A 13,303-nucleotide genomic window follows, 5' to 3' on the forward strand; every position below is an offset into this window, starting at 1 on the left:
AGATATTTAAATTACGAATATCATTTAAGCTCTGTGATAAAAATTACTTGCTTTTTGCTTTTGAATACATCGTGCCAGCTTGCTTTTTTTAGAATTATGAATACATAATGAAACTCTTTTCGATTTAGCAAACTAATTAGGGTTTGGAGCAAATTAAGATTAAACGATCGTTTCAAAGAAATCCCAGAAGAATATAAAAGTTAATGAACAGAACTATGATTTTCTATGGCAGCGAATGCTGGAAGTAAGAATTTAAATTTCAGACATTTTTTTGATTTAAATTTTATAATTCAAATGAGTAAAGAAGCAGCAGCCTTTTCAGAACTTACATATTAATACTTTCATTAATTTTAATAGCACATCAATGAAAACAGGATATCTTTGTCATAATTGGTATTCTTGCAAACTAGTATTTAATATGAGAAAATTGTCTGATATGGCTTTCTCTTTTTTTAAGAACAAAAAATATTTCTGACCATTCTGCCATAGTTACATTACCTAAACAAGCGACATAAAATAGATAAATAAAAGGTAAGAACGATTTTAGTATAGTCTTCTGCAAAACAAAGGTATGAAGTGACTAAAGAATTGTGAATTACGTTTTTTAAATACTTTCGGAAAAACTGGATGAGAATTAAAACTATTGTTTACAGATTTTGAAGAAATTTAAAGTTACAATGAAATCGAATTTATGAGCATTTACTGGAAAAATGTTTGAATAAATTTAGCTGGGGTTAAAAGAAGAGCAAGAAAGATTAGAGGGCAACAAAGATTAACAATAGAAGGGGGTATATTATATTCTCTTTCTCTCACGTAAGATTAGGCGCTTTAATGAGAAATTTTGATGCCCTTTTAACTCGCCCGATACATATCAAACCACACTGATAAGAAATGCTGTAATTCATTATCGGTGTTATTTTTTTTATCAAGAATTAATGTCACAAACAAGGGGTTAAAATGTCAAACAATGAAGTTTATTAAGGGGAGAGGAATTAATTTATAGCTTCGAAGAATCTGAGCAATTTTGTAAATAACAGAAGGGAAAAATGGGATCCCAAACAGATCACTGCAATTAGTTTTAAGCTAAAAATGTTCTTAATAATAGTAAAAATTAAATGTCTTAAACACGCTAGCAAAAGCAGGGTAACCTTGATTAGTACCTAAGCTTTCAAATAACGAATTTATGATATGACTGTAGAGACATTAGGTATTTTTGGAAGCAAGCAAGATGAAAAATTAACAACGCCTTCGCCGCTAATCGAACCGCGGACCTCTCAATTACGCGCTGAGCGTGCAGACCACTACACCATGAAGGCTCGCTAAGAAGGTGGGAGAAATACCTTATATTGCAATGGAATTTTTAAAATCTCATAAGTGTAAAAGCAAAAAAAAAAAAAAAAAAAAAAAAAAAAAATTTAGACCAGAGAGGCGTTTTTGTGAGCAGTATTTCGCACAGAGAGAATGCGGAATAGAGAATGCAGATATGAGAATGAGATAGAAACATACAGATATATTTATATACAGACGAAAACAAATGAGAGTGTGTTCAAATATGAATAAGATAAAAGAATAAGAGTGAAGAAAAATGACAACATGAATAAGACAAAGCTGGTTAACATTAGAAGTAGCAAAAAGTACAGAAATGGGGCAGCAGAATGATTATAAGAAGTTAATTGACGTAACGAAAAGCCAAATGCTGTCCAAAAATTAAAAAAAGAAAATGCTAGTTTTATATTCAGAATATCGAAGCATGAATGACGATGTGTTAACATCTGAGTTCTACTTCATAAGTCATGAGTAAAATGACTTTGCAATATTTACAGCTTTATTTTCGCATCGACGAAATGTAAAATATAAAAAAGTAAAAACTGCAACAAGCAGAGAAAAATTATTCCCCAGAATGAACATAAATTAAATAAATTAAAAAGTTTATGAAAATAGAAAGGATTAAAGGATTTTCTGTCAAGAGGTTTTAACTTCTGATATGGTTTATTAATTTTAATTTATTGACTTCATTTTGAACGATATTTAAAGGTTTTTTTTAAAATTTTAAATCGAAATTACAATGTATAACTAAAACCCTCGGCTGATGTGTAGTACAATCCATCAATTAGACATCTAAAACATTTACATTACTTTATAACAATAAGTCTATTTACATTACTTAAATTTTAAAGCATGCATTTGCATATTGTGAATCATTTATCCTGACAGATCATTATAGAATTATTAAGTTAAAGCCAAATTACAAGAAATTTTCTTTAAGTAAAATCTATTTGGAGCAAATTACTGGCAGTCAATAGTTCAGTTGGTCAGACATTGTGTTGGACGGAGGAAACTCTGTAGAGACATTAGGTATTTTTGGAAGCAGGGAAGATGAAAAATGAGCAACGCCTTCACCGGGAATCGAACCGCTGACCTCTGGAATACACGCCAAGCGTGCAGATCACCACACTACGAAGGCATGCTAAGAAGGCGGGAGAAATACCTTATAACTCCTCCATTTAAATACCACAAGTCGTTACAGTATCTTTTTGGATTAGTTTCATCTTTGGGGTAACAAGATATTGAAAGTTAATCAAATATGTAATGATGTATTTAATATCAAAACAAATCTTGCAATTGACACAGCTTACAGCATTCATAGAAATGTATATTATAGCGGTGAGAAAAAACTGTTTTCTGGAAATTTAGATCTTATGTATTTCATGTACGTTTAATGAAAAGCAACCTATCTCTTGATAGATTGCCTTTTATTAAACATGTTGAGTGAAAAATTTCTCCTAAATTAAATTTTATCTTTGGCTGCCTAAATTTCCCTAAAACTTTCACCATTACGCCAATTACATCAAAGTTGGCATATCAATATTCTACATTTTGGCTACGAAAAATATCAAATTTTTCAATTTTAAATAAAGTTTTATAAGCTTATGAAGCTATATAAGCCATCTGAGAGAAGCAGCCCCAGACTTATTGTATTTAGTGCCAGACAATGGCACCCGAACCGCAGGTTTGCTTACAGCAAACCTGTCCTCAGTGAGCTTATTCTTATTATATCTCAATTCCTTGCCCTCAAGAGAGCATGTTTGTGGCTACTGCCAGTGCAGATGTAGAATAATGTTACATATTTGTTTAATCCACAAGAAATCCTAATAAAATTTAAGTAAGAACCCAGTTTGGCAGCTGTATGCTGGTCGCTAATAAGAAAATACAAAGCTTTGTGGAAGCAAAGGAAAATCTGTTCCTTTTGTTTCAAATCAAAATATTACGTAACGTTAGAGAATTTCATAACAAGAATATGCGTAACATGAATACGAACCAACTTCCGTTAGATAGCCCTCAAGAAAGACAAACTTCCTCCTTAGGCATCCAGCCCCCGTGTATTTTGCCATGTCCAAATAACCTAATCTAATCTAACCTAAATTTATAACAAACGCCACAATATAAAAAAAAATTGAAAGGGAATAATAGACTTAATAATTTTAAAAGAGGAATTACTATTTAAAGAATAAGCCGAGGGAAAAAATTGCATTTCGTTGTATAAATGCAAAGACATTTCATTTTATAAGATAAATGTCTCTGCAGCCGAAATAAATTTTTTTCACTGATCAAAGAAGACTAAGCAAAGTGGTCATTTGAGCAATCTACCTGAAAAATATAAACTCCTTGAAGATGTTTTAGCTTAAGGCCAAGACGTAAAGGACAGTTCAAGCAGCTCATTTTCAAGACAGTAGGAATATCACGAGTAAGTTCTTGTCTTCATAGGTATTTATGTTTGTTTCAAAAGTAGTCCTCACTAATTCTGAAAAAGCCATAAATTATTCTTTGTCTTAAAGTATTTCCACACAATCATGAAGATATTTATTTTTATTCCTGAGGAATAACGAAGACATACTACAGTAAGAAAATTTCCAGCTTCTCACATGACAATGAAATTAAAAACTTTAATTTAGGCATGTGACAGAACTATAGTTTCAGATAGGTTGGTGGCAATAAGTGTCAGTGTTGCTTTAAATGACATGGGGATTTTTCCAATAAAAGGATGTGTCAAATACTACAGATCGTCGCAAGATCAGTAGGAGAAACAATAGCTCGAAATGATCTTGTAACGAAACTTAAAGAAAACAACTTGTTATCGGTGTACAATGTTTTTTTTTGATAGTCGGAAGGTGTACAATGTTTTTTTTGATAGTCGGAAGGTGTACAATGTTTATATTGATAGTCAGAACTATCGAAACTCAATATGTAGCCATCCCTTTCTGATGAATTTTGAATATTTTTCGTTTAGAAAATAGAAAGTAACTAAGAGGTGCGTTGCATAACTGGCAAATTATGGTTAGAATACTGCGATGGCTAGTTTAGATAAATATGAAATTTTACGCCTAAATGGTGGCCACAGGCGACATCATATGGATCTCAAATTTCGTAAAATTATTAAAATTGATAAAAAGTAACATTTGCGCGCATAGGCTAACAAATCGGGAAACAGAAATATGGGCCACCTTTCAGCCCATTACATTACTTGCCCATTACTTACCAGGCACAAAATAAATTCTTCTCCTGCCTTTTGATAGGAGAGGAAGAGATAACAATTTACAGCAATTAGGAACAAGGATTGTGATTAGATAGGAAAGCACATTCCGATAGTTAACGCCGGTCCTTAGTTAACAATTATTATACTTAAAATTATTAAAATTGATAAAAAGTAACATTTCCGCACATAGGCTAACAAATCAGGAAACAGAAATTTGGGCCACCTTTCAGCCCATTATATTACTTCCAGGATCTTACTAGGCACAAAATAAATTCTTCTGCTGTCTTTTGATAGGAGAGGAGGAGGTAACAGTTTACAGCAATTAGGAACAAGGATTATGATTAGATAAGAAAGCACATTCCAATAATGAACGCCGGTCCTTAGTTAACAATTATTATACTTTAAATTATATTAGTTACTTTTAACAGTTTTCAAAACGCTATTTTTAAAGATATTAAATAAAAGTAATGACTTTCCTCTTATATAACATATTATTAAATAACATCAAAATTATTATCTTTTGTAACCTCTTCATAATACATATGATACCATATGTATTATGAAGAGTACATATGGTATCGTATGTACTATTATGTGTTTATCATGTATTCGTAATACATGATGAACTCTATGAGGAATTATCATGTTTCGACATATGTGCAGTTTATAGGACATCAAGTTAGCAATTTTTACATTCAAGGTTCGAATCTCAGTGATGGCATAAATGATTTTTTGTGTTTACTGCTGCAAAAACCCTAGCTAAATAATGGCGCTTAAACTAAAGCGTGGCAGTTGATAAATCATCACTATCTGAACTTGGTCGACTGGGTGTTGTGTCTTTTCTGTCGGCCTTTAGGGAGGCGGAATATAATGGATTATTATATCTCTCCGTACTTGCTGTCGTGATGTAAGTAGAATCACGTCTAGCGTCGGGATGTAAGTAGAATCACAGTGTTTCGAATCCTGGCGAAGGCATAGATAATTTTTAAGTTTCCTGCCCCCCAAAACTTAAGTGTTCAAATGCATATTTTAAAGGTGCAACTCTTATTACTTTTGCTAGCAATTTTAAAACAAACAGAAACCAAGTCGCAGCAAAAATACTCCAGATAACCACAAAATTTAGTGCTCATACTGAATGCAACATTTAAGACCACCTTTTTATACAACTATTGCAGTTATAGCAGTACCTTATACGTTTCATTGGCATGTGAGAGCTGGAGATTTTCTTACTGTAGTAAGTCTTCGTTATTCCTCAGGAATGAAAATAAATGTCTTCATGTTTGTGTGAAATACTTTAAGACAAAGAATAATTTATGGCTTTTTCAGAAGTAGTGGGGACTACTTTTGAAAAAAATGTATTTTTACACAACTATTAAATATTCATCAGCTATCCACTAGTCTAATGTACTAAGTTTAATGGCAGATATTTATGTGTAACTATAACTACGTAAAACACGTATATTTGTTTATGATACTTTGCAGGTTATTGGTTAAAAGTTGCTAGTATCTAGGGGAAAAGGGAAACTAGGGACCTTTCATTCTACAGAAAAGTTTTCTTTCTTTGTCTTGTAGAATCATTGATCATTTCTTCTTAATTACTAGTTAAATACCGTGGTTCTAAAGCACTTAAGATTTATTTTGTAACTGGAGGTAGGAAGTGCTTCAAACTACATTCGAATGATTCTCTTTTACTTAGTTATCATTCTTAACGGTTGTTTCGAACAGAGTTCAAGCTTGGAACACTTTGATATGAGAATAAATGTTATTTTGTTACACCTCAGAAACCGCTGATGACTCTGACTTCATTTTCTTGGTCCAGATGCAGCAATATTGCAGCAAAAAAATTTTTTCCCGCTTGTTTGTAGACAGAATGTTCAGTTTAATTCTTCAGCATGCTTTTGTTGCCATTAATTAATATTTAAGATATGATGAATAATTAATATTTAAGATATGATGATTAATTAATATTTAAGATGTGATGATTAATTAATATTTAAGATACGATGATTTATTTAAAACTTCAAACACCCAGACTAATTAGGATCACAATCTCTTCAGATATTCTCAAAATCTGAATAACTGGATCATTCTTTTTCCCTGTAGTCTAAATATGTGTTACAGCAGTACAGCAAGTGTATTTTTAGATTTATTGTATCCCATTTTGACAAAGACTACACTGCTAAAAAGTAAACATTTTTAATTCTGTAAGTCAAATTAACAGATGCATTTTCCTTGCTACAAAAGTAAAAGATGAAATTACTTTTATTTATATGAATAAATAATTCATTTCTATGTAATCCTTAGATGAATAACCTATTCTGTTACAACACTGAATTCATTTTTCTAATATAAGATTTTAAAGCTGAATATACAATGTTGTTTTACATTTTTCTCTCTGCTAAAATTAAACAAAGAAATTCCTTTTCATTTGCGTAAAATAAAACCCACAGCTTATTTTTATATATTTTCCGAGCTTATTTACATTATATAGTACCCACTGACATAAATTAATCCATTTACTTCCTAAACTATATGTGCAGCGCTATATTACCATTTTATGCTACATAAATCAGGGAGAGGTACTCAAATAAATTAAACATACAGGAAATAAAAATTGCTTAGACCGAAAGCCTAAAGTGTGTCTAAGAACGCATCTTGCTATGATCCTGCAATATTAACTTTTCTCATCACTAAGATGCCTGTGCTGGTGCTTTGTCGTTTTAATGTACTTTGCTTTGTCTCCCTATAAGCCTCTTAACATCTGTCATAACATTAATTATAAATAATAATACAATTTGTATATCTGAAAAACGTCACTTAATTTTTTCCCGTTCAATTTAATGATTAAAATGAATTAATTAGTTATTACATAAAATCTGGGAAAATAATTTAAATTTATTTTTATAAATGCTCCCAGTTGAGAATATTTGCAAATAAACCGCCAATTTATCAAGTTCAAAAGAGCAATTGGTAATGTTTTTTGATCACTTGGCTCAAAATTAAAAAACAAAGTACAAAAGCTCAAACTTCTGGATGAACTCTTGGCGCGCGATTTTCATTTTCTTCCTCCAGTTTTTCTTTCTTCCAAGATTAGAAATCCTTAACAAACGCTACATTCACTACCGATGATAGCGTAAAAAGAAAATAAAAGAACTTGAAAATCGGAACAAAAGCTCATCGTTTAGGGAAATGAGACAACATGAATCGAGAGGCGAATAATGTTAGACGAAAGCAGTTTCCGAAATAAATTACGAAAGAAATCATAAAAAGAAGAAGCAAAGAAAAAAAAAAAAAGCTCCTTCAGTTTATTACCGCAATGCGAGTTAATCGTCTGCAATCAGACATCAGGACGAAGGTTTGGACCAAATGGACAAGATTGTGATTAAGTCAGGTACAAAAGTCCATTTTAAATGGAAAACCGGGTCGTTAAGAGAATACGCTAATGGATTTCCCTGGCTTGTCTTGAAGTTTTTTATAAGGAAGATTTATAAAGAAGAAATGTAAAACATTAGGATTAATGCAATTGTGTATTATTTATTTAAGAGAACCTCCGATGTCTTTGAAGTAGGAGAGATTTATTTCACTCGACACTCCAGATCAAAAACCTACGCCAGGGCATAATTTCTATTTATAATAAATCAAGTTATCATTTCTGCACTCAAAAATATTTAACGAGCAGTTTAAGTGAAACGCTTTACTTAAACATTCAGAAAATTACTACCTAGTCGACTGACGATGTGTAAATAATTTACCTATCACGAACCTGACCTCTAAAAGGGTTGATGATTTTCTAAAAAGTTACCTGCACTATATGAACACCGGCATTCTATAGAATACCTAGGCATTTTATAGAAAACGAAAAAACCGGCCGGCAATGCATGAAACGATAAACATTTAATACATTTCCTAGACTTTTCTACAGAATGCCAAAGTACAAACTGGCAAAGTATAAAATATATCTCCGATTCGTTTCGAATATCCATACATTTGATACTTTCATATGTGTATAAGCCAAGCCATACATTTAATACTTTCGTACATAATCCCTCCATTTAATACTTTCATATAAGTATAATCCATTTAATACTTTCATATGAGTATAATCCCTACATTTAATACTTTCATATATAATATACACATTTAATACTTTGTACATAATCCATACATTTTATACATTGCTTTCTTTAAAAAGGAAGGCGCAATTTTTTTGTACAATTTTCATTTTTCTTTACGTGTTTTAAGTAAATGTTTTTTAATGGCAGTCTTTCATTAGTTTTTCAAAATAACATTTGCATTTTTAAGGAGAGCACATCTTTTAAATAATAGCCTTACATGTAGAGTTTCGCTTTCTTTATGGGCATAAACTAACTTAAAACTCAAATCTGAAAGCTAAGCGACTTGTCGATGTCTTCAGTATGAAGCCAGAGAAACTGAGAAGGGTGTAAAAGAACCTTATATTAAAACTTAGTGATTTAACGGAAAGCACTTCTTGTGCTTACGGAACCAGCAAGCATTTATGACGTAACTGAAAAGATATGAATCCAAACTAAAGCCAAGTGAAGTCTAAGCTACCGAACGCTACCAATTACAGATAACTGATAGCAGATTATAATTTAAATTATAAGTTTAAATTAATTTTGTGTTAGAGATATTTGTCTGAGGGAAGGGGTGCCTTCGGGGAGGACCTTCCAAGGGAATTTGGCCCGTATCCACGTTGCACATGTAACCAGTTCGCTCGCGACGTTAAAGTCTGAATGCTTTCAGATTTTCTTTTCTCTCTTTCTATTTTTTAAATAGTAGCATTTACTAATGGAAGATTTATTAATGATGACCTGAAAATAGATACGACAATCATGAGGTTTTTTTTTATGAAAGTATAATATCATCCAAGTAAAAAGGTTTTTTAAGTCAAAAATGATTCTTAAGCAAACTTTGATTGTTTTTCCGTACAACAAAACATTGAAATGTAAGTCAAAGTAGTATGATTTTAAAATTGTCATATTAAAAGATGAAATACTGTGTAAGTCTTCGTAATAGGTGATTTCGGAATAAATTTTCAGTGCCAACTGTTTGTTTGATTGTGGCATGGTACTCGAAGCGAATCTGTTTATAGGGAGAGATATCTTGTTGGAGAACTTTCTATGGGAAATTGATTGGTATTTACAAATTCTCGTATTCATTAGTTCTTGGCCTCTTTTAGTTCTTAGACCAACAAAAAATTATTTAAGTTTTTTTAAGACTTGTTTGAAACATATCCTACACGGTGAGAACAAATTAATACAAATAACAAACTCTGACTAATCTTTCGTATTAAATATTTATGATAGTCTGCATAATAATCGTACGTATTAAATACGAATAACAATCCTTATAATAATCCTCAGAGACATGAAATGCTAAATTATCTCCCATTATCGCTGGATACTGCACTGTTAAACTTTAACCCTTCGGAGAATCTAAATCACAATTTCGATTTGCATTTCTAAATGCTCTAGTTCGCTATCATTATTTTAAACTGCAATGTCGAACTGCCTGTGAAGCAAGTAGACAAATTGACTTTACATTTGGAGCAGATTTAGCTCAGCTTCAATTTAGAATATTTAACAATTGCTGAAACTCTGAGCATTCTAAGAGATAATTTTATACTCATTTTCTGCAGTATTTTGCAATTATTTGATGATCTAGCGCTTTCTGAAACAAGAAATCAGCTATGTGGCTTTGAAACGGTCATTAAGCATATCTGCTCAAAGGCAGTTATTCTGTAAAACTATGACCTTTTTTCAAATAGACGCAAATTAATACTCTTAAACATCCAGTGCTCTTAAAGGAGTAGATATTAATACACCTTTAGTTCTGCAGCATATTTAAAGTATTATTTTATGTGAGATATTCGACCCTAAATTGTAAATAAGTGCAATTTTTTCCTTTTAAGAATTACCCACTAGCGGATGCTCTCGCTGAGCTTGTAGTTTATCAATCTGCCCTTGAATCCATGACCTTTTTTCAAATAGACGCAAATTAATACTCTTAAACATTCAGTGATCTTAAAGGAGTAGCTATTAATACTCTGCAGCATATTTAAGTATTATTTTATGTGAGATATTCGACGCTAAATTATAAATAAGTGCATTTTTTTCCTTTTAAGAACTACCCACTGATGGTAAAGCGGATGCTCTCGCTGAGCTTGTAGTTTATCAATCTGCCCTTGAATCCATGACCTTTTTTCAAATAGACGCAAATTAATACTCTTAAACATTCAGTGATCTTAAAGGAGTAGATATTAATACACCTTTAGTTCTGCAGCATATTTAAAGTATTATTTTAAGTGAGATATTCGACCCTAAATTGTAAATAAGTGCATTTTTTTCCTTTTAAGAATTACCCACTAGCGGATGCTCTCGCTGAGCTTGTTTATCAATCTGCCCTTGAATCCATGACCTTTTTTCAAATAGACGCAAATTAATACTCTTAAACATTCAGTGATCTTAAAGGAGTAGATATTAATACACCTTTAGTTCTGCAGCATATTTAAAGTATTATTTTAAGTGAGATATTCGACCCTAAATTGTAAATAAGTGCATTTTTTTCCTTTTAAGAATTACCCACTAGCGGATGCTCTCGCTGAGCTTGTAGTTTATCAATCTGCCCTTGAATCCATGACCTTTTTTCAAATAGACGCACGACCCTAAATTGTAAATAAGTGCATTTTTTTCCTTTTAAGAATTACCCACTAGCGGATGCTCTCGCTGAGCTTGTAGTTTATCAATCTGCCCTTGTACCCATGACCTTTTTTCAAATAGACGCAAATTAATACTCTTAAACTTTCAATGATCTTAAAGGAGTAGCTATTAATGTTCTGCAGCATATTTAAGTATTATTTTATGTGAGATATTCGACGTTAAATTATAAATAAGTGCATTTTTTTCCTTTTAAGAACTACCCACTGATGGTAAAGCGGATGCTCTCGCTGAGCTTGTAGTTTATCAATCTGCTCTAGGATTCACTCCAGCTAACACAACATCTTTGTATTTTAAACTTTACTGTTAAACATCGTTTTCTTTATATTTACACGTCACATAAAAATTCAACAATAAAATCACAGAATTTTTAAAAGTAGCATATTTTTAGAATTCCAAATGCAGTATTAAACTTGGCCATACATTGTTCTATTTTTTTTTCCAATTTTTTTTCAGTTCACCATATTAATGTTCAGCTTTCTTAAAAAGATAACCAACACAACGTTTTCTATCTTTTTAACTTTATTATTCAGTATTACTTTCTTCACATTTACATCTTATAAAATTCAGTAGCAAACTCAAAAATTTTGTAAGCAGTATATGCTTAGAATTTGCGATTACAGTGTTAAATGTTGCCATTAATTTATTTTTAGTCTTTTATCAGTTAATCATATCGATGTTCAGCTTTCTTAATAAAATTTGTGTAGATCATTTTGATCTACACAAATTTCTCTCCTTCCAGCATGCCTTCATGGTGTAACGGTAGCATACTTGGCGCTTATTCGAGAGGTCAAGGTTCGAGTCCCGGCAAGGTCATTGCACATTTTTCATGTCTCCTGCTTTAAATTAATAAATTTACAGTCTTTTTATTATTAAATTTTTGTCTTTTTAACTTTGATTATTGAGCATCATTTTCTTCGCAAATTTTTGTCTTTTTAACTTTGATTTATTAAACACCATTTACACCGCTTGAAATTCAACTGGAAAAACTACAAAATATTTATAAACAGCATAGAGTTTTAGTGTTGGTGTATTTTTTCTTTAAACATTCGTTGTATTATTTTTTGAAAAATAACCCATGGAGGTAACATTTGGTGGCAACATCCTTTTAATTGAAAAACGATGCAGACACAAAAATGAGACTCGAGATTAATAACACCCCTGGTTTTGAAACGGAAGTTGTAGTAATGTTAGTCTTTTAAAAACTGCATGATAGTAAACATGAAGATCCTGAGTTAGATATCAGGCTGATACGCTAATCACAAATGCGGTTTAGAGAAATTGGTGAAAACATTTTGTATGTGAAATACGTTTATTAAGCGAAATTTATGAAGTATACTTGAACATAACAATTTTGTAAGTGATTAATAAATAAATGGGACTAAAATTGGATATCCCTCTGTGAACTCGAAATCATCTGCGAAACAAGTAACATAAAGTTTATGCTACTGTTTATTCAGATGAGACAGAATTCTTTACTCCTTATTTTCTTCTACAAAAATTAAATGATGAATTGCACCTACGGAGTATAAAAATTGCTTAAAACTCATTTGATAACCATTTCCCCGAAAGTTTCATTCTCATTTAAGTCTGCCGTCACTGCCAGAAACTAACCAAACAAAGCCAAGGGAATAACCTCAGCGTTTTCTGAGGAAGTCGATTTAAATGACAAGGCAACATGCTTTTTGAAATCTTGCAGTAATGATGTTCTTTGAAATCCCGCAAAGCAACTTGATTGCTATCGGCAATAATTACGTCCCAGGATTTACCGCCATTCCAGAAACTTAAAGGAGATAAAGGTCCGACGAAGAAAATGCTATTGATTTATCGATTATTAAATTACATCGGAACTTGTCTCATAAGAAAGACAGGCTTTCAAGTTTAAAAGAGTTGGCTGGAGTTTTGATCTTTGCTCGTCTTTTAGAATGTGGCGTTTGAAATCAATGTACAAATTGACCTTACGTTGGTTGAAAGAACAGGCAGAAAACTTCCATCACATTTTGGTAAAATGATTAAATTCATTTCAATGACG

General features: G+C 31.7%; 1 protein-coding gene and 1 long non-coding RNA gene across 4 annotated transcripts in view; one reads left to right on the forward strand and one right to left on the reverse strand.

Annotated features, from left to right (window-relative positions):
- The window catches only part of LOC118190089 (putative defense protein 2), a 242,956-nt gene that overhangs the window by 34,960 nt on the left and 194,693 nt on the right, over positions 1-13,303 (reverse strand). The window lies entirely within an intron of this gene.
- Positions 1-13,303, forward strand: part of LOC118190090 (uncharacterized) — a 141,973-nt gene that overhangs the window by 1,068 nt on the left and 127,602 nt on the right. The gene's annotated exons all lie outside the window — the stretch shown is intronic.

Source organism: Stegodyphus dumicola, chromosome X2 (assembly GCF_044657685.1).
Source record: "Stegodyphus dumicola isolate Sdum_Otavi_A_Nest chromosome X2, ASM4465768v1".
Lineage (NCBI taxonomy): Eukaryota > Metazoa > Arthropoda > Arachnida > Araneae > Eresidae > Stegodyphus > Stegodyphus dumicola.